Source organism: Microcebus murinus, unplaced genomic scaffold (genome assembly GCF_040939455.1).
Source record: "Microcebus murinus isolate Inina unplaced genomic scaffold, M.murinus_Inina_mat1.0 scaf017_hap2_Mmur4.0, whole genome shotgun sequence".
NCBI lineage: Eukaryota > Metazoa > Chordata > Mammalia > Primates > Cheirogaleidae > Microcebus > Microcebus murinus.
In genome coordinates, this window is record NW_027438963.1 from 337,729 (window position 1) to 357,462 (window position 19,734).

The 19,734-nt window shown below is 62.1% G+C and overlaps 5 pseudogenes; all 5 read left to right on the forward strand.

Annotated features, from left to right (window-relative positions):
• Positions 1-3,573: 3,573 nt before the first annotated feature.
• On the forward strand, positions 3,574-3,692 carry LOC142867492 (uncharacterized; annotated as a pseudogene).
• A 3,857-nt stretch (positions 3,693-7,549) lies between these two features.
• On the forward strand, positions 7,550-7,668 carry LOC142867493 (uncharacterized; annotated as a pseudogene).
• A 3,817-nt stretch (positions 7,669-11,485) lies between these two features.
• Positions 11,486-11,604, forward strand: LOC142867494 (uncharacterized; annotated as a pseudogene).
• Positions 11,605-15,410: 3,806 nt separating this feature from the next.
• On the forward strand, positions 15,411-15,529 carry LOC142867495 (uncharacterized; annotated as a pseudogene).
• Positions 15,530-19,338: 3,809 nt separating this feature from the next.
• Positions 19,339-19,457, forward strand: LOC142867496 (uncharacterized; annotated as a pseudogene).
• The last annotated feature ends 277 nt before the right edge of the window (positions 19,458-19,734 follow it).

Sequence of the window (19,734 nt, forward strand, 5' to 3'; positions counted from 1 at the left end):
CAGGATGTCATTTTGAGGGAGTATGTGACCAGAACTCCTCCCGTTGCTTTTGGGGTTCTATGGGCTACACGTAGGAATCTTTGGTGGTGGCACCTGATGTTGGGGGATCCGGAGTCACACCCAGACCTGCTCCACAGGCCTCCTTTTACTTTTCTCTTCGGATTCATTTTTTTTTTTTTTTTTTGAGACAGAGTCTCGGTTTGTTGCCCAGGCTAGAGTGAGTGCCGTGGCGTCAGCCTAGCTCACAGCAACTTCAAACTCCTGGGCTCCAGTGATCCTTCTGCCTCAGCCTCCCGGGTAGCTGGGACTGCAGGCATGCGCCACCATGCCCCGCTAATTTTTTATATATATATATCAGTTGGCCAATTAATTCCTTTCTATTTATAGTAGAGACGGGGTCTCGCTCTTGCTCAGGCTGGTTTTGAACTCCTGACCTTGAGCAATCCGCCCGCCTCGGCCTCCCAAGAGCTAGGATTACAGGCGTGAGCCACAGCGCCCGGCCGGATTCATTATTTTTAAAAAGTGTCTCTTATCTCTATTATTGCATTTTCTTTTCTCTCTCTTTTCAAGCAGATGATGGGAGTCCAAGTATTAAGGTGACATGTGTTGCCCGTGCCCCCCTCCCCCCCCCCCCCGTGTTCTTATTCATTTACCTCTCATGTTGTTCCAGCATATTGTGGGGGCACCAATGTTAAGGTCGGGTGCGTTGCCCTCTCCCAGCCTCCCCCCTCGGGTCAGAGCTTCAAGTGCGCCCATCCCCCAGTCGGTGCGTACCCACCCCATTCCTAATGGATGTGTATGCCCATCCCCTCCCCCCACCCGCCCGACACCCACCCGAAGAAGGTGATTCCTCTGTGTCCACTTAGGTGTCCATCGGTTCGTACCCATTTGCTGGTGAGCGCGAGCACGTGGTGCTCGTGTGTCCATTCTTGGGATACTTGGCTTACTGGAACGGGTTCCAGCTCTGGCCAGGAGAACCACGAGAGGTGCCCCCTCACCGCTGCTCCTCATAGCCGAATAGCACTCCGTGGTGTCCACGCGCCACATTTTATTTACCCACTCGTGGGTCGATGGGCACTCGGGTGGCTTCCAGGTCTTTGCGATTGTGACTTGTGCCCTGACACGAACCCTAACCCTTACCCAGCCCGTCTCCTCCACGGCCCCTGCCTGACTGACTCCTTCCCGCCCGGCCTATCACCTGTCACCGTCCTCTGCCCCTGCCTGACACGCTCCTCCCCGCCCGGGCCGTCACCGTCCTCGGCCCCTGCCTGACGGGGCTCCTCCGTCGCCTGGGCCTTCCAAGGGCTTGGTGTGGACGCTGGTTCCAGGACGCCCTCCCAGGAACCCGGTAGCAGGGCGGCCGCAGCGTCTCGCGCAACCCAACCGTCCGCCGGCTGGCCGCCATCGCTAAGTGGCCTGCGGGGGACGTGCTCCCGCTGTGCCGTGGGGGCCCAGCCTGGTGTCTTCTCTGAGGCCCCGCGGCTGCCGCTCCCCGCAAGGGGATAGCCGCGGAGGTGGGGACCGCCTCCTCATGGGGACGTACACCCAGCTCTCCACGTCGGATTCCGGGGCTCTCTGTCCTGCCAGAAGGCCCAGCTGGCCTGCGGGTCCTTAGAGTGGCAAAAACATCCGAAAACTGAGATGGAGGGTCCGGTGGGTGTCTGCACTTTTGTGCTGGGCACCCCAGGGAGGCCCGGGGGCTGGCTGGACAATGCGGTCTGCTGGGCTGGGGGGGGTTTCGAGGAGCAACTGATGCCCTTTGCACTTTGGGTAGCAAGTGTCTGAGGTGTCTCTGGGCCCTGTGCCATGTGGGGGCGGGGGCGGGGGCGGGGTGGGAGGAGGAGGAGGAGGAGGAGGAGGAGGAGGAGGAGGAGGTGGGAAGGGCCGGGGCCTGCAGTCGTGTTCCCCGGGGTGGCACAGCATGTGGCTTCTTCCACAGGCTGCTTGGCCTGGGCTCCCTGCACCTGGGCCTTTGGAGGACTGGCCCTGTGCTTGCCAACACTTCCTGCAGGGACCCAGAGCTGGGAGGTTGCATCTCTCAGCCCTGGGTCGGGCAGAGCCCCAGCGGGCCATGCCCACAACCTCTCTCAGCAGGGGTCCCCCAGAAGGCTCCTTTGGGACCAGGATTCTCTTGCGGGTGACTCTTTAAGGTCTGGCCCCTGGATGGAGGGGCACCAGGAGTAGAGGAGCAGGAAGGGGAAGGGGGTGGCCATGCGAGGGGACACTTTCAGGCCAAGTCCCAGCTTCAGTCTGATCCTCCTGGGAACCCCGGGGTGGACATCACACCTCCTGGTTGCCCCGCTCTGAGACAAGGAGCCGGGCTTCGCATTCCCACAGCAGCCAGTCGTGGGCTGAGGACACCTGGGGCGTTGGGAACTCCCTGGCTTCTCCTTGGTTTAACATCTGGAGCTGCTTGTGAATTGTGCCGCCACACACACCCGAGTGCAGGTGTCTTCTGCACAGACTGGGGCCTCGCTCTTCTGAATGCCGCTAGCTCGCGACCCACCCACGGGTGAACCTGGTCAGGGTACTTTCTCTCAGGGGCAGACTCTGATCCGGGCGGGCTACCGGTGTCTCTGTTTGCTCCTTTCTTTCTTCCACTTTGGGAAAGGCTTCCTTACTGGGTGTGGAAATCTCCTATGCCTTTCCTCGCCTATTCTGTCAGCTCTAAAATTCTCTTTCGGTTGCCACCCTCACAGATGGATTAGGAAACTCTTTGCGGTGCACTCATTAGTGAAATGACCTCAATGACGCTGGAATCCAATATCTAATCGCCGATTTTTAGCGAGTCCACACGCCAGGGTGGTTGGGGTCCAGTGCAGCCCCGGCCAGGCCCAGGCCCCTTGGACTGGGCCACAGGAGGACACAGAGGAGGGTCCCGGCCCCCACGGTAGGTAGAGGTGCGGGCAGTTCTCCAAGGGCTTGGGTGTTTTCCAGAGGGAGGAGATGGAGGGGACTGATTTCTTCAGCGCCCCACAAACCACGCCACCCCACCCCACCCATGGGACACATCCCGAGAGAGAGAGAGAGAGAGAGAGAGAGAGAGAGAGAGAGAGAGAGAGAGAGAGAGAGAGAGACACGCCCCATACACTGGCTCCCCTCCCCCGTGCGCTGTGCCCCAGCCCTGGCCCGGGGGAATAGGCGGCCGCAGGGCCACAGGGTGGGGGGCGCAGCTGAAAGGGGTTGTGGGGGAGGGCCGCCCCTGGCTGGGGTCAAAGGGCGAGCGCCCCGCCCCTCCCGCCCGTGCGCTGGGGGTGGGGGGCGGGGAGGTGAAGGAGGCCAGGCAAGGAGAGGAAGGGGGCTTGAAGGTCTCCACCTTGGCGGGTCCAGCCGTGGAGGCGCATCTTGTGTGAGTGTGAGTGAGTGAGTGAGTGAGTGTGAGTGTGTGTGTATACAGAGACAGCCCCCAACCCCGGCCCGCCCCGCCTGTCACCCCCGTCCCTCGGAGCCCGCGGGACCCGGCCGGCGAACTCAACAGGCCCGACCCGGCGCGGGGCCTGGGGCGGGGGGAGGAGGCGGCGGGGAAGCGCAGAGAGGCTCGGCTTCTTGAGCGGGGCAGGGGCGCCCTCCGCCGTCCACGGCCACACCACCCCGAACGCGCCCGATCCCGTCTGGTCTCGGAAGCTAAGCAGGCTCGGGCCTGGTTAGAACTTGGATGGGAGACCGCCCGGGAATACCGGGTGCCGTAGGCTTCTTCTTTTTTTTTTTTTGCCTCTGGTTCTGTCGCGTTTCTGGGAGTGCGGGGGCGGCCCGGGGTGGGGGTGACCCCCACCCTCAGCGCCCGCCGCGGTGCCTGGCGCCCCAGCCCGCACCGTGGGGCCTCCTCTTGTCCCGAGCCGCGACACCGCCGCCACGCGGCAGCATGCGTGGCTTCTGGACAGTCAGGTCTCAGACCAAAGGTCTGCTCTGTGGGAGCCGACACGCTGGAGGAAACCTTGAGAGTCTGAGAGGGGAGGGAGTTCCAGAAGAAGGCCAGGATGTCATTTTGAGGGAGTATGTGACCAGAACTCCTCCCGTTGCTTTTGGGGTTCTATGGGCTACACGTAGGAATCTTTGGTGGTGGCACCTGATGTTGGGGGATCCGGAGTCACACCCAGACCTGCTCCACAGGCCTCCTTTTACTTTTCTCTTCGGATTCATTTTTTTTTTTTTTTTTGAGACAGAGTCTCGGTTTGTTGCCCAGGCTAGAGTGAGTGCCGTGGCGTCAGCCTAGCTCACAGCAACTTCAAACTCCTGGGCTCCAGTGATCCTTCTGCCTCAGCCTCCCGGGTAGCTGGGACTGCAGGCATGCGCCACCATGCCCCGCTAATTTTTTATATATATATCAGTTGGCCAATTAATTTCTTACTATTTATAGTAGAGACGGGGTCTCGCTCTTGCTCAGGCTGGTTTTGAACTCCTGACCTTGAGCAATCCGCCCGCCTCGGCCTCCCAAGAGCTAGGATTACAGGCGTGAGCCACAGCGCCCGGCCGGATTCATTATTTTTAAAAAGTGTCTCTTATCTCTATTATTGCATTTTCTTTTCTCTCTCTTTTCAAGCAGATGATGGGAGTCCAAGTATTAAGGTGACATGTGTTGCCCGTGCCCCCCTCCCCCCCCCGTGTTCTTATTCATTTACCTCTCATGTTGTTCCAGCATATTGTGGGGGCACCAATGTTAAGGTCGGGTGCGTTGCCCTCTCCCAGCCTCCCCCCTCGGGTCAGAGCTTCAAGTGTGCCCATCCCCCAGTCGGTGCGTACCCACCCCATTCCTAATGGATGTGTATGCCCATCCCCTCCCCCCACCCGCCCGACACCCACCCGAAGAAGGTGATTCCTCTGTGTCCACTTAGGTGTCCATCGGTTCGTACCCATTTGCTGGTGAGCGCGAGCACGTGGTGCTCGTGTGTCCATTCTTGGGATACTTGGCTTACTGGAACGGGTTCCAGCTCTGGCCAGGAGAACCACGAGAGGTGCCCCCTCACCGCTGCTCCTCATAGCCGAATAGCACTCCGTGGTGTCCACGCGCCACATTTTATTTACCCACTCGTGGGTCGATGGGCACTCGGGTGGCTTCCAGGTCTTTGCGATTGTGACTTGTGCCCTGACACGAACCCTAACCCTTACCCAGCCCGTCTCCTCCACGGCCCCTGCCTGACTGACTCCTTCCCGCCCGGCCTATCACCTGTCACCGTCCTCTGCCCCTGCCTGACACGCTCCTCCCCGCCCGGGCCGTCACCGTCCTCGGCCCCTGCCTGACGGGGCTCCTCCGTCGCCTGGGCCTTCCAAGGGCTTGGTGTGGACGCTGGTTCCAGGACGCCCTCCCAGGAACCCGGTAGCAGGGCGGCCGCAGCGTCTCGCGCAACCCAACCGTCCGCCGGCTGGCCGCCATCGCTAAGTGGCCTGCGGGGGACGTGCTCCCGCTGTGCCGTGGGGGCCCAGCCTGGTGTCTTCTCTGAGGCCCCGCGGCTGCCGCTCCCCGCAAGGGGATAGCCGCGGAGGTGGGGACCGCCTCCTCATGGGGACGTACACCCAGCTCTCCACGTCGGATTCCGGGGCTCTCTGTCCTGCCAGAAGGCCCAGCTGGCCTGCGGGTCCTTAGAGTGGCAAAAACATCCGAAAACTGAGATGGAGGGTCCGGTGGGTGTCTGCACTTTTGTGCTGGGCACCCCAGGGAGGCCCGGGGGCTGGCTGGACAATGCGGTCTGCTGGGCTGGGGGGGGTTTGGAGGAGCAACTGATGCCCTTTGCACTTTGGGTAGCAAGTGTCTGAGGTGTCTCTGGGCCCTGTGCCATGTGGGGGCGGGGGCGGGGGCGGGGTGGGAGGAGGAGGAGGAGGAGGAGGAGGAGGAGGAGGAGGAGGAGGAGGTGGGAAGGGCCGGGGCCTGCAGTCGTGTTCCCCGGGGTGGCACAGCATGTGGCTTCTTCCACAGGCTGCTTGGCCTGGGCTCCCTGCACCTGGGCCTTTGGAGGACTGGCCCTGTGCTTGCCAACACTTCCTGCAGGGACCCAGAGCTGGGAGGTTGCATCTCTCAGCCCTGGGTCGGGCAGAGCCCCAGCGGGCCATGCCCACAACCTCTCTCAGCAGGGGTCCCCCAGAAGGCTCCTTTGGGACCAGGATTCTCTTGCGGGTGACTCTTTAAGGTCTGGCCCCTGGATGGAGGGGCACCAGGAGTAGAGGAGCAGGAAGGGGAAGGGGGTGGCCATGCGAGGGGACACTTTCAGGCCAAGTCCCAGCTTCAGTCTGATCCTCCTGGGAACCCCGGGGTGGACATCACACCTCCTGGTTGCCCCGCTCTGAGACAAGGAGCCGGGCTTCGCATTCCCACAGCAGCCAGTCGTGGGCTGAGGACACCTGGGGCGTTGGGAACTCCCTGGCTTCTCCTTGGTTTAACATCTGGAGCTGCTTGTGAATTGTGCCGCCACACACACCCGAGTGCAGGTGTCTTCTGCACAGACTGGGGCCTCGCTCTTCTGAATGCCGCTAGCTCGCGACCCACCCACGGGTGAACCTGGTCAGGGTACTTTCTCTCAGGGGCAGACTCTGATCCGGGCGGGCTACCGGTGTCTCTGTTTGCTCCTTTCTTTCTTCCACTTTGGGAAAGGCTTCCTTACTGGGTGTGGAAATCTCCTATGCCTTTCCTCGCCTATTCTGTCAGCTCTAAAATTCTCTTTCGGTTGCCACCCTCACAGATGGATTAGGAAACTCTTTGCGGTGCACTCATTAGTGAAATGACCTCAATGACGCTGGAATCCAATATCTAATCGCCGATTTTTAGCGAGTCCACACGCCAGGGTGGTTGGGGTCCAGTGCAGCCCCGGCCAGGCCCAGGCCCCTTGGACTGGGCCACAGGAGGACACAGAGGAGGGTCCCGGCCCCCACGGTAGGTAGAGGTGCGGGCAGTTCTCCAAGGGCTTGGGTGTTTTCCAGAGGGAGGAGATGGAGGGGACTGATTTCTTCAGCGCCCCACAAACCACGCCACCCCACCCCACCCATGGGACACATCGAGAGAGAGAGAGAGAGAGAGAGAGAGAGAGAGAGAGAGAGAGAGAGAGAGAGAGAGAGAGAGAGAGAGAGAGACGCCCCATACACTGGCTCCCCTCCCCCGTGCGCTGTGCCCCAGCCCTGGCCCGGGGGAATAGGCGGCCGCAGGGCCACAGGGTGGGGGGCGCAGGTGAAAGGCGTTGTGGGGGAGGGCCGCCCCTGGCTGGGGTCAAAGGGCGAGCGCCCCGCCCCTCCCGCCCGTGCGCTTGGGGTGGGGGGCGGGGAGGTGAAGGAGGCCAGGCAAGGAGAGGAAGGGGGCTTGAAGGTCTCCACCTTGGCGGGTCCAGCCGTGGAGGCGCATCTTGTGTGAGTGTGAGTGAGTGAGTGAGTGTGAGTGTGTGTGTATACAGAGACAGCCCCCAACCCCGGCCCGCCCCGCCTGTCACCCCCGTCCCTCGGAGCCCGCGGGACCCGGCCGGCAAACTCAACAGGCCCGACCCGGCGCGGGGCCTGGGGCGGGGGGAGGAGGCGGCGGGGAAGCGCAGAGAGGCTCGGCTTCTTGAGCGGGGCAGGGGCGCCCTCCGCCGTCCACGGCCACACCACCCCGAACGCGCCCGATCCCGTCTGGTCTCGGAAGCTAAGCAGGCTCGGGCCTGGTTAGAACTTGGATGGGAGACCGCCCGGGAATACCGGGTGCCGTAGGCTTCTTCTTTTTTTTTTTGCCTCTGGTTCTGTCGCGTTTCTGGGAGTGTGGGGGCGGCCCGGGGTGGGGGTGACCCCCACCCTCAGCGCCCGCCGCGGTGCCTGGCGCCCCAGCCCGCACCGTGGGGCCTCCTCTTGTCCCGAGCCGCGACACCGCCGCCACGCGGCAGCATGCGTGGCTTCTGGACAGTCAGGTCTCAGACCAAAGGTCTGCTCTGTGGGAGCCGACACGCTGGAGGAAACCTTGAGAGTCTGAGAGGGGAGGGAGTTCCAGAAGAAGGCCAGGATGTCATTTTGAGGGAGTATGTGACCAGAACTCCTCCCGTTGCTTTTGGGGTTCTATGGGCTACACGTAGGAATCTTTGGTGGTGGCACCTGATGTTGGGGGATCCGGAGTCACACCCAGACCTGCTCCACAGGCCTCCTTTTACTTTTCTCTTCGGATTCATTTTTTTTTTTTTTTTTTGAGACAGAGTCTCGGTTTGTTGCCCAGGCTAGAGTGAGTGCCGTGGCGTCAGCCTAGCTCACAGCAACTTCAAACTCCTGGGCTCCAGTGATCCTTCTGCCTCAGCCTCCCGGGTAGCTGGGACTGCAGGCATGCGCCACCATGCCCCGCTAATTTTTTATATATATATATCAGTTGGCCAATTAATTCCTTTCTATTTATAGTAGAGACGGGGTCTCGCTCTTGCTCAGGCTGGTTTTGAACTCCTGACCTTGAGCAATCCGCCCGCCTCGGCCTCCCAAGAGCTAGGATTACAGGCGTGAGCCACAGCGCCCGGCCGGATTCATTATTTTTAAAAAGTGTCTCTTATCTCTATTATTGCATTTTCTTTTCTCTCTCTTTTCAAGCAGATGATGGGAGTCCAAGTATTAAGGTGACATGTGTTGCCCGTGCCCCCCTCCCCCCCCCCGTGTTCTTATTCATTTACCTCTCATGTTGTTCCAGCATATTGTGGGGGCACCAATGTTAAGGTCGGGTGCGTTGCCCTCTCCCAGCCTCCCCCCTCGGGTCAGAGCTTCAAGTGCGCCCATCCCCCAGTCGGTGCGTACCCACCCCATTCCTAATGGATGTGTATGCCCATCCCCTCCCCCCACCCGCCCGACACCCACCCGAAGAAGGTGATTCCTCTGTGTCCACTTAGGTGTCCATCGGTTCGTACCCATTTGCTGGTGAGCGCGAGCACGTGGTGCTCGTGTGTCCATTCTTGGGATACTTGGCTTACTGGAACGGGTTCCAGCTCTGGCCAGGAGAACCACGAGAGGTGCCCCCTCACCGCTGCTCCTCATAGCCGAATAGCACTCCGTGGTGTCCACGCGCCACATTTTATTTACCCACTCGTGGGTCGATGGGCACTCGGGTGGCTTCCAGGTCTTTGCGATTGTGACTTGTGCCCTGACACGAACCCTAACCCTTACCCAGCCCGTCTCCTCCACGGCCCCTGCCTGACTGACTCCTTCCCGCCCGGCCTATCACCTGTCACCGTCCTCGGCCCCTGCCTGACGGGGCTCCTCCGTCGCCTGGGCCTTCCAAGGGCTTGGTGTGGACGCTGGTTCCAGGACGCCCTCCCAGGAACCCGGTAGCAGGGCGGCCGCAGCGTCTCGCGCAACCCAACCGTCCGCCGGCTGGCCGCCATCGCTAAGTGGCCTGCGGGGGACGTGCTCCCGCTGTGCCGTGGGGGCCCAGCCTGGTGTCTTCTCTGAGGCCCCGCGGCTGCCGCTCCCCGCAAGGGGATAGCCGCGGAGGTGGGGACCGCCTCCTCATGGGGACGTACACCCAGCTCTCCACGTCGGATTCCGGGGCTCTCTGTCCTGCCAGAAGGCCCAGCTGGCCTGCGGGTCCTTAGAGTGGCAAAAACATCCGAAAACTGAGATGGAGGGTCCGGTGGGTGTCTGCACTTTTGTGCTGGGCACCCCAGGGAGGCCCGGGCGCTGGCTGGACAATGCGGTCTGCTGGGCTGGGGGGGGTTTGGAGGAGCAACTGATGCCCTTTGCACTTTGGGTAGCAAGTGTCTGAGGTGTCTCTGGGCCCTGTGCCATGTGGGGGCGGGGGCGGGGGCGGGGTGGGAGGAGGAGGAGGAGGAGGAGGAGGAGGAGGAGGAGGAGGAGGAGGAGGTGGGAAGGGCCGGGGCCTGCAGTCGTGTTCCCCGGGGTGGCACAGCATGTGGCTTCTTCCACAGGCTGCTTGGCCTGGGCTCCCTGCACCTGGGCCTTTGGAGGACTGGCCCTGTGCTTGCCAACACTTCCTGCAGGGACCCAGAGCTGGGAGGTTGCATCTCTCAGCCCTGGGTCGGGCAGAGCCCCAGCGGGCCATGCCCACAACCTCTCTCAGCAGGGGTCCCCCAGAAGGCTCCTTTGGGACCAGGATTCTCTTGCGGGTGACTCTTTAAGGTCTGGCCCCTGGATGGAGGGGCACCAGGAGTAGAGGAGCAGGAAGGGGAAGGGGGTGGCCATGCGAGGGGACACTTTCAGGCCAAGTCCCAGCTTCAGTCTGATCCTCCTGGGAACCCCGGGGTGGACATCACACCTCCTGGTTGCCCCGCTCTGAGACAAGGAGCCGGGCTTCGCATTCCCACAGCAGCCAGTCGTGGGCTGAGGACACCTGGGGCGTTGGGAACTCCCTGGCTTCTCCTTGGTTTAACATCTGGAGCTGCTTGTGAATTGTGCCGCCACACACACCCGAGTGCAGGTGTCTTCTGCACAGACTGGGGCCTCGCTCTTCTGAATGCCGCTAGCTCGCGACCCACCCACGGGTGAACCTGGTCAGGGTACTTTCTCTCAGGGGCAGACTCTGATCCGGGCGGGCTACCGGTGTCTCTGTTTGCTCCTTTCTTTCTTCCACTTTGGGAAAGGCTTCCTTACTGGGTGTGGAAATCTCCTATGCCTTTCCTCGCCTATTCTGTCAGCTCTAAAATTCTCTTTCGGTTGCCACCCTCACAGATGGATTAGGAAACTCTTTGCGGTGCACTCATTAGTGAAATGACCTCAATGACGCTGGAATCCAATATCTAATCGCCGATTTTTAGCGAGTCCACACGCCAGGGTGGTTGGGGTCCAGTGCAGCCCCGGCCAGGCCCAGGCCCCTTGGACTGGGCCACAGGAGGACACAGAGGAGGGTCCCGGCCCCCACGGTAGGTAGAGGTGCGGGCAGTTCTCCAAGGGCTTGGGTGTTTTCCAGAGGGAGGAGATGGAGGGGACTGATTTCTTCAGCGCCCCACAAACCACGCCACCCCACCCCACCCATGGGACACATCGAGAGAGAGAGAGAGAGAGAGAGAGAGAGAGAGAGAGAGAGAGAGAGAGAGAGAGAGAGAGAGAGAGAGAGAGAGACGCCCCATACACTGGCTCCCCTCCCCCGTGCGCTGTGCCCCAGCCCTGGCCCGGGGGAATAGGCGGCCGCAGGGCCACAGGGTGGGGGGCGCAGGTGAAAGGCGTTGTGGGGGAGGGCCGCCCCTGGCTGGGGTCAAAGGGCGAGCGCCCCGCCCCTCCCGCCCGTGCGCTGGGGGTGGGGGGCGGGGAGGTGAAGGAGGCCAGGCAAGGAGAGGAAGGGGGCTTGAAGGTCTCCACCTTGGCGGGTCCAGCCGTGGAGGCGCATCTTGTGTGAGTGTGAGTGAGTGAGTGAGTGTGAGTGTGTGTGTATACAGAGACAGCCCCCAACCCCGGCCCGCCCCGCCTGTCACCCCCGTCCCTCGGAGCCCGCGGGACCCGGCCGGCAAACTCAACAGGCCCGACCCGGCGCGGGGCCTGGGGCGGGGGGAGGAGGCGGCGGGGAAGCGCAGAGAGGCTCGGCTTCTTGAGCGGGGCAGGGGCGCCCTCCGCCGTCCACGGCCACACCACCCCGAACGCGCCCGATCCCGTCTGGTCTCGGAAGCTAAGCAGGCTCGGGCCTGGTTAGAACTTGGATGGGAGACCGCCCGGGAATACCGGGTGCCGTAGGCTTCTTCTTTTTTTTTTTGCCTCTGGTTCTGTCGCGTTTCTGGGAGTGTGGGGGCGGCCCGGGGTGGGGGTGACCCCCACCCTCAGCGCCCGCCGCGGTGCCTGGCGCCCCAGCCCGCACCGTGGGGCCTCCTCTTGTCCCGAGCCGCGACACCGCCGCCACGCGGCAGCATGCGTGGCTTCTGGACAGTCAGGTCTCAGACCAAAGGTCTGCTCTGTGGGAGCCGACACGCTGGAGGAAACCTTGAGAGTCTGAGAGGGGAGGGAGTTCCAGAAGAAGGCCAGGATGTCATTTTGAGGGAGTATGTGACCAGAACTCCTCCCGTTGCTTTTGGGGTTCTATGGGCTACACGTAGGAATCTTTGGTGGTGGCACCTGATGTTGGGGGATCCGGAGTCACACCCAGACCTGCTCCACAGGCCTCCTTTTACTTTTCTCTTCGGATTCATTTTTTTTTTTTTTTTTTGAGACAGAGTCTCGGTTTGTTGCCCAGGCTAGAGTGAGTGCCGTGGCGTCAGCCTAGCTCACAGCAACTTCAAACTCCTGGGCTCCAGTGATCCTTCTGCCTCAGCCTCCCGGGTAGCTGGGACTGCAGGCATGCGCCACCATGCCCCGCTAATTTTTTATATATATATATCAGTTGGCCAATTAATTCCTTTCTATTTATAGTAGAGACGGGGTCTCGCTCTTGCTCAGGCTGGTTTTGAACTCCTGACCTTGAGCAATCCGCCCGCCTCGGCCTCCCAAGAGCTAGGATTACAGGCGTGAGCCACAGCGCCCGGCCGGATTCATTATTTTTAAAAAGTGTCTCTTATCTCTATTATTGCATTTTCTTTTCTCTCTCTTTTCAAGCAGATGATGGGAGTCCAAGTATTAAGGTGACATGTGTTGCCCGTGCCCCCCTCCCCCCCCCCGTGTTCTTATTCATTTACCTCTCATGTTGTTCCAGCATATTGTGGGGGCACCAATGTTAAGGTCGGGTGCGTTGCCCTCTCCCAGCCTCCCCCCTCGGGTCAGAGCTTCAAGTGCGCCCATCCCCCAGTCGGTGCGTACCCACCCCATTCCTAATGGATGTGTATGCCCATCCCCTCCCCCCACCCGCCCGACACCCACCCGAAGAAGGTGATTCCTCTGTGTCCACTTAGGTGTCCATCGGTTCGTACCCATTTGCTGGTGAGCGCGAGCACGTGGTGCTCGTGTGTCCATTCTTGGGATACTTGGCTTACTGGAACGGGTTCCAGCTCTGGCCAGGAGAACCACGAGAGGTGCCCCCTCACCGCTGCTCCTCATAGCCGAATAGCACTCCGTGGTGTCCACGCGCCACATTTTATTTACCCACTCGTGGGTCGATGGGCACTCGGGTGGCTTCCAGGTCTTTGCGATTGTGACTTGTGCCCTGACACGAACCCTAACCCTTACCCAGCCCGTCTCCTCCACGGCCCCTGCCTGACTGACTCCTTCCCGCCCGGCCTATCACCTGTCACCGTCCTCGGCCCCTGCCTGACGGGGCTCCTCCGTCGCCTGGGCCTTCCAAGGGCTTGGTGTGGACGCTGGTTCCAGGACGCCCTCCCAGGAACCCGGTAGCAGGGCGGCCGCAGCGTCTCGCGCAACCCAACCGTCCGCCGGCTGGCCGCCATCGCTAAGTGGCCTGCGGGGGACGTGCTCCCGCTGTGCCGTGGGGGCCCAGCCTGGTGTCTTCTCTGAGGCCCCGCGGCTGCCGCTCCCCGCAAGGGGATAGCCGCGGAGGTGGGGACCGCCTCCTCATGGGGACGTACACCCAGCTCTCCACGTCGGATTCCGGGGCTCTCTGTCCTGCCAGAAGGCCCAGCTGGCCTGCGGGTCCTTAGAGTGGCAAAAACATCCGAAAACTGAGATGGAGGGTCCGGTGGGTGTCTGCACTTTTGTGCTGGGCACCCCAGGGAGGCCCGGGCGCTGGCTGGACAATGCGGTCTGCTGGGCTGGGGGGGGTTTGGAGGAGCAACTGATGCCCTTTGCACTTTGGGTAGCAAGTGTCTGAGGTGTCTCTGGGCCCTGTGCCATGTGGGGGCGGGGGCGGGGGCGGGGTGGGAGGAGGAGGAGGAGGAGGAGGAGGAGGAGGAGGAGGAGGAGGAGGAGGTGGGAAGGGCCGGGGCCTGCAGTCGTGTTCCCCGGGGTGGCACAGCATGTGGCTTCTTCCACAGGCTGCTTGGCCTGGGCTCCCTGCACCTGGGCCTTTGGAGGACTGGCCCTGTGCTTGCCAACACTTCCTGCAGGGACCCAGAGCTGGGAGGTTGCATCTCTCAGCCCTGGGTCGGGCAGAGCCCCAGCGGGCCATGCCCACAACCTCTCTCAGCAGGGGTCCCCCAGAAGGCTCCTTTGGGACCAGGATTCTCTTGCGGGTGACTCTTTAAGGTCTGGCCCCTGGATGGAGGGGCACCAGGAGTAGAGGAGCAGGAAGGGGAAGGGGGTGGCCATGCGAGGGGACACTTTCAGGCCAAGTCCCAGCTTCAGTCTGATCCTCCTGGGAACCCCGGGGTGGACATCACACCTCCTGGTTGCCCCGCTCTGAGACAAGGAGCCGGGCTTCGCATTCCCACAGCAGCCAGTCGTGGGCTGAGGACACCTGGGGCGTTGGGAACTCCCTGGCTTCTCCTTGGTTTAACATCTGGAGCTGCTTGTGAATTGTGCCGCCACACACACCCGAGTGCAGGTGTCTTCTGCACAGACTGGGGCCTCGCTCTTCTGAATGCCGCTAGCTCGCGACCCACCCACGGGTGAACCTGGTCAGGGTACTTTCTCTCAGGGGCAGACTCTGATCCGGGCGGGCTACCGGTGTCTCTGTTTGCTCCTTTCTTTCTTCCACTTTGGGAAAGGCTTCCTTACTGGGTGTGGAAATCTCCTATGCCTTTCCTCGCCTATTCTGTCAGCTCTAAAATTCTCTTTCGGTTGCCACCCTCACAGATGGATTAGGAAACTCTTTGCGGTGCACTCATTAGTGAAATGACCTCAATGACGCTGGAATCCAATATCTAATCGCCGATTTTTAGCGAGTCCACACGCCAGGGTGGTTGGGGTCCAGTGCAGCCCCGGCCAGGCCCAGGCCCCTTGGACTGGGCCACAGGAGGACACAGAGGAGGGTCCCGGCCCCCACGGTAGGTAGAGGTGCGGGCAGTTCTCCAAGGGCTTGGGTGTTTTCCAGAGGGAGGAGATGGAGGGGACTGATTTCTTCAGCGCCCCACAAACCACGCCACCCCACCCCACCCATGGGACACATCGAGAGAGAGAGAGAGAGAGAGAGAGAGAGAGAGAGAGAGAGAGAGAGAGAGAGAGAGAGAGAGACGCCCCATACACTGGCTCCCCTCCCCCGTGCGCTGTGCCCCAGCCCTGGCCCGGGGGAATAGGCGGCCGCAGGGCCACAGGGTGGGGGGCGCAGGTGAAAGGCGTTGTGGGGGAGGGCCGCCCCTGGCTGGGGTCAAAGGGCGAGCGCCCCGCCCCTCCCGCCCGTGCGCTGGGGGTGGGGGGCGGGGAGGTGAAGGAGGCCAGGCAAGGAGAGGAAGGGGGCTTGAAGGTCTCCACCTTGGCGGGTCCAGCCGTGGAGGCGCATCTTGTGTGAGTGTGAGTGAGTGAGTGAGTGTGAGTGTGTGTGTATACAGAGACAGCCCCCAACCCCGGCCCGCCCCGCCTGTCACCCCCGTCCCTCGGAGCCCGCGGGACCCGGCCGGCGAACTCAACAGGCCCGACCCGGCGCGGGGCCTGGGGCGGGGGGGAGGAGGCGGCGGGGAAGCGCAGAGAGGCTCGGCTTCTTGAGCGGGGCAGGGGCGCCCTCCGCCGTCCACGGCCACACCACCCCGAACGCGCCCGATCCCGTCTGGTCTCGGAAGCTAAGCAGGCTCGGGCCTGGTTAGAACTTGGATGGGAGACCGCCCGGGAATACCGGGTGCCGTAGGCTTCTTCTTTTTTTTTTTGCCTCTGGTTCTGTCGCGTTTCTGGGAGTGTGGGGGCGGCCCGGGGTGGGGGTGACCCCCACCCTCAGCGCCCGCCGCGGTGCCTGGCGCCCCAGCCCGCACCGTGGGGCCTCCTCTTGTCCCGAGCCGCGACACCGCCGCCACGCGGCAGCATGCGTGGCTTCTGGACAGTCAGGTCTCAGACCAAAGGTCTGCTCTGTGGGAGCCGACACGCTGGAGGAAACCTTGAGAGTCTGAGAGGGGAGGGAGTTCCAGAAGAAGGCCAGGATGTCATTTTGAGGGAGTATGTGACCAGAACTCCTCCCGTTGCTTTTGGGGTTCTATGGGCTACACGTAGGAATCTTTGGTGGTGGCACCTGATGTTGGGGGATCCGGAGTCACACCCAGACCTGCTCCACAGGCCTCCTTTTACTTTTCTCTTCGGATTCATTTTTTTTTTTTTTTTTTGAGACAGAGTCTCGGTTTGTTGCCCAGGCTAGAGTGAGTGCCGTGGCGTCAGCCTAGCTCACAGCAACTTCAAACTCCTGGGCTCCAGTGATCCTTCTGCCTCAGCCTCCCGGGTAGCTGGGACTGCAGGCATGCGCCACCATGCCCCGCTAATTTTTTATATATATATATCAGTTGGCCAATTAATTCCTTTCTATTTATAGTAGAGACGGGGTCTCGCTCTTGCTCAGGCTGGTTTTGAACTCCTGACCTTGAGCAATCCGCCCGCCTCGGCCTCCCAAGAGCTAGGATTACAGGCGTGAGCCACAGCGCCCGGCCGGATTCATTATTTTTAAAAAGTGTCTCTTATCTCTATTATTGCATTTTCTTTTCTCTCTCTTTTCAAGCAGATGATGGGAGTCCAAGTATTAAGGTGACATGTGTTGCCCGTGCCCCCCTCCCCCCCCCCGTGTTCTTATTCATTTACCTCTCATGTTGTTCCAGCATATTGTGGGGGCACCAATGTTAAGGTCGGGTGCGTTGCCCTCTCCCAGCCTCCCCCCTCGGGTCAGAGCTTCAAGTGCGCCCATCCCCCAGTCGGTGCGTACCCACCCCATTCCTAATGGATGTGTATGCCCATCCCCTCCCCCCACCCGCCCGACACCCACCCGAAGAAGGTGATTCCTCTGTGTCCACTTAGGTGTCCATCGGTTCGTACCCATTTGCTGGTGAGCGCGAGCACGTGGTGCTCGTGTGTCCATTCTTGGGATACTTGGCTTACTGGAACGGGTTCCAGCTCTGGCCAGGAGAACCACGAGAGGTGCCCCCTCACCGCTGCTCCTCATAGCCGAATAGCACTCCGTGGTGTCCACGCGCCACATTTTATTTACCCACTCGTGGGTCGATGGGCACTCGGGTGGCTTCCAGGTCTTTGCGATTGTGACTTGTGCCCTGACACGAACCCTAACCCTTACCCAGCCCGTCTCCTCCACGGCCCCTGCCTGACTGACTCCTTCCCGCCCGGCCTATCACCTGTCACCGTCCTCGGCCCCTGCCTGACGGGGCTCCTCCGTCGCCTGGGCCTTCCAAGGGCTTGGTGTGGACGCTGGTTCCAGGACGCCCTCCCAGGAACCCGGTAGCAGGGCGGCCGCAGCGTCTCGCGCAACCCAACCGTCCGCCGGCTGGCCGCCATCGCTAAGTGGCCTGCGGGGGACGTGCTCCCGCTGTGCCGTGGGGGCCCAGCCTGGTGTCTTCTCTGAGGCCCCGCGGCTGCCGCTCCCCGCAAGGGGATAGCCGCGGAGGTGGGGACCGCCTCCTCATGGGGACGTACACCCAGCTCTCCACGTCGGATTCCGGGGCTCTCTGTCCTGCCAGAAGGCCCAGCTGGCCTGCGGGTCCTTAGAGTGGCAAAAACATCCGAAAACTGAGATGGAGGGTCCGGTGGGTGTCTGCACTTTTGTGCTGGGCACCCCAGGGAGGCCCGGGCGCTGGCTGGACAATGCGGTCTGCTGGGCTGGGGGGGGTTTGGAGGAGCAACTGATGCCCTTTGCACTTTGGGTAGCAAGTGTCTGAGGTGTCTCTGGGCCCTGTGCCATGTGGGGGCGGGGGCGGGGGCGGGGTGGGAGGAGGAGGAGGAGGAGGAGGAGGAGGAGGAGGAGGAGGAGGAGGAGGTGGGAAGGGCCGGGGCCTGCAGTCGTGTTCCCCGGGGTGGCACAGCATGTGGCTTCTTCCACAGGCTGCTTGGCCTGGGCTCCCTGCACCTGGGCCTTTGGAGGACTGGCCCTGTGCTTGCCAACACTTCCTGCAGGGACCCAGAGCTGGGAGGTTGCATCTCTCAGCCCTGGGTCGGGCAGAGCCCCAGCGGGCCATGCCCACAACCTCTCTCAGCAGGGGTCCCCCAGAAGGCTCCTTTGGGACCAGGATTCTCTTGCGGGTGACTCTTTAAGGTCTGGCCCCTGGATGGAGGGGCACCAGGAGTAGAGGAGCAGGAAGGGGAAGGGGGTGGCCATGCGAGGGGACACTTTCAGGCCAAGTCCCAGCTTCAGTCTGATCCTCCTGGGAACCCCGGGGTGGACATCACACCTCCTGGTTGCCCCGCTCTGAGACAAGGAGCCGGGCTTCGCATTCCCACAGCAGCCAGTCGTGGGCTGAGGACACCTGGGGCGTTGGGAACTCCCTGGCTTCTCCTTGGTTTAACATCTGGAGCTGCTTGTGAATTGTGCCGCCACACACACCCGAGTGCAGGTGTCTTCTGCACAGACTGGGGCCTCGCTCTTCTGAATGCCGCTAGCTCGCGACCCACCCACGGGTGAACCTGGTCAGGGTACTTTCTCTCAGGGGCAGACTCTGATCCGGGCGGGCTACCGGTGTCTCTGTTTGCTCCTTTCTTTCTTCCACTTTGGGAAAGGCTTCCTTACTGGGTGTGGAAATCTCCTATGCCTTTCCTCGCCTATTCTGTCAGCTCTAAAATTCTCTTTCGGTTGCCACCCTCACAGATGGATTAGGAAACTCTTTGCGGTGCACTCATTAGTGAAATGACCTCAATGACGCTGGAATCCAATATCTAATCGCCGATTTTTAGCGAGTCCACACGCCAGGGTGGTTGGGGTCCAGTGCAGCCCCGGCCAGGCCCAGGCCCCTTGGACTGGGCCACAGGAGGACACAGAGGAGGGTCCCGGCCCCCACGGTAGGTAGAGGTGCGGGCAGTTCTCCAAGGGCTTGGGTGTTTTCCAGAGGGAGGAGATGGAGGGGACTGATTTCTTCAGCGCCCCACAAACCACGCCACCCCACCCCACCCATGGGACACATCGAGAGAGAGAGAGAGAGAGAGAGAGAGAGAGAGAGAGAGAGAGAGAGAGAGAGAGAGAGAGAGAGAGACGCCCCATACACTGGCTCCCCTCCCCCGTGCGCTGTGCCCCAGCCCTGGCCCGGGGGAATAGGCGGCCGCAGGGCCACAGGGTGGGGGGCGCAGGTGAAAGGCGTTGTGGGGGAGGGCCGCCCCTGGCTGGGGTCAAAGGGCGAGCGCCCCGCCCCTCCCGCCCGTGCGCTGGGGGTGGGGGGCGGGGAGGTGAAGGAGGCCAGGCAAGGAGAGGAAGGGGGCTTGAAGGTCTCCACCTTGGCGGGTCCAGCCGTGGAGGCGCATCTTGTGTGAGTGTGAGTGAGTGAGTGAGTGTGAGTGTGTGTGTATACAGAGACAGCCCCCAACCCCGGCCCGCCCCGCCTGTCACCCCCGTCCCTCGGAGCCCGCGGGACCCGGCCGGCGAACTCAACAGGCCCGACCCGGCGCGGGGCCTGGGGCGGGGGGAGGAGGCGGCGGGGAAGCGCAGAGAGGCTCGGCTTCTTGAGCGGGGCAGGGGCGCCCTCCGCCGTCCACGGCCACACCACCCCGAACGCGCCCGATCCCGTCTGGTCTCGGAAGCTAAGCAGGCTCGGGCCTGGTTAGAACTTGGATGGGAGACCGCCCGGGAATACCGGGTGCCGTAGGCTTCTTCTTTTTTTTTTTGCCTCTGGTTCTGTCGCGTTTCTGGGAGTGTGGGGGCGGCCCGGGGTGGGGGTGACCCCCACCCTCAGCGCCCGCCGCGGTGCCTGGCGCCCCAGCCCGCACCGTGGGGCCTCCTCTTGTCCCGAGCCGCGACACCGCCGCCACGCGGCAGCATGCGTGGCTTCTGGACAGTCAGGTCTCAGACCAAAGGTCTGCTCTGTGGGAGCCGACACGCTGGAGGAAACCTTGAGAGTCTGAGAGGGGAGGGAGTTCCAGAAGAAG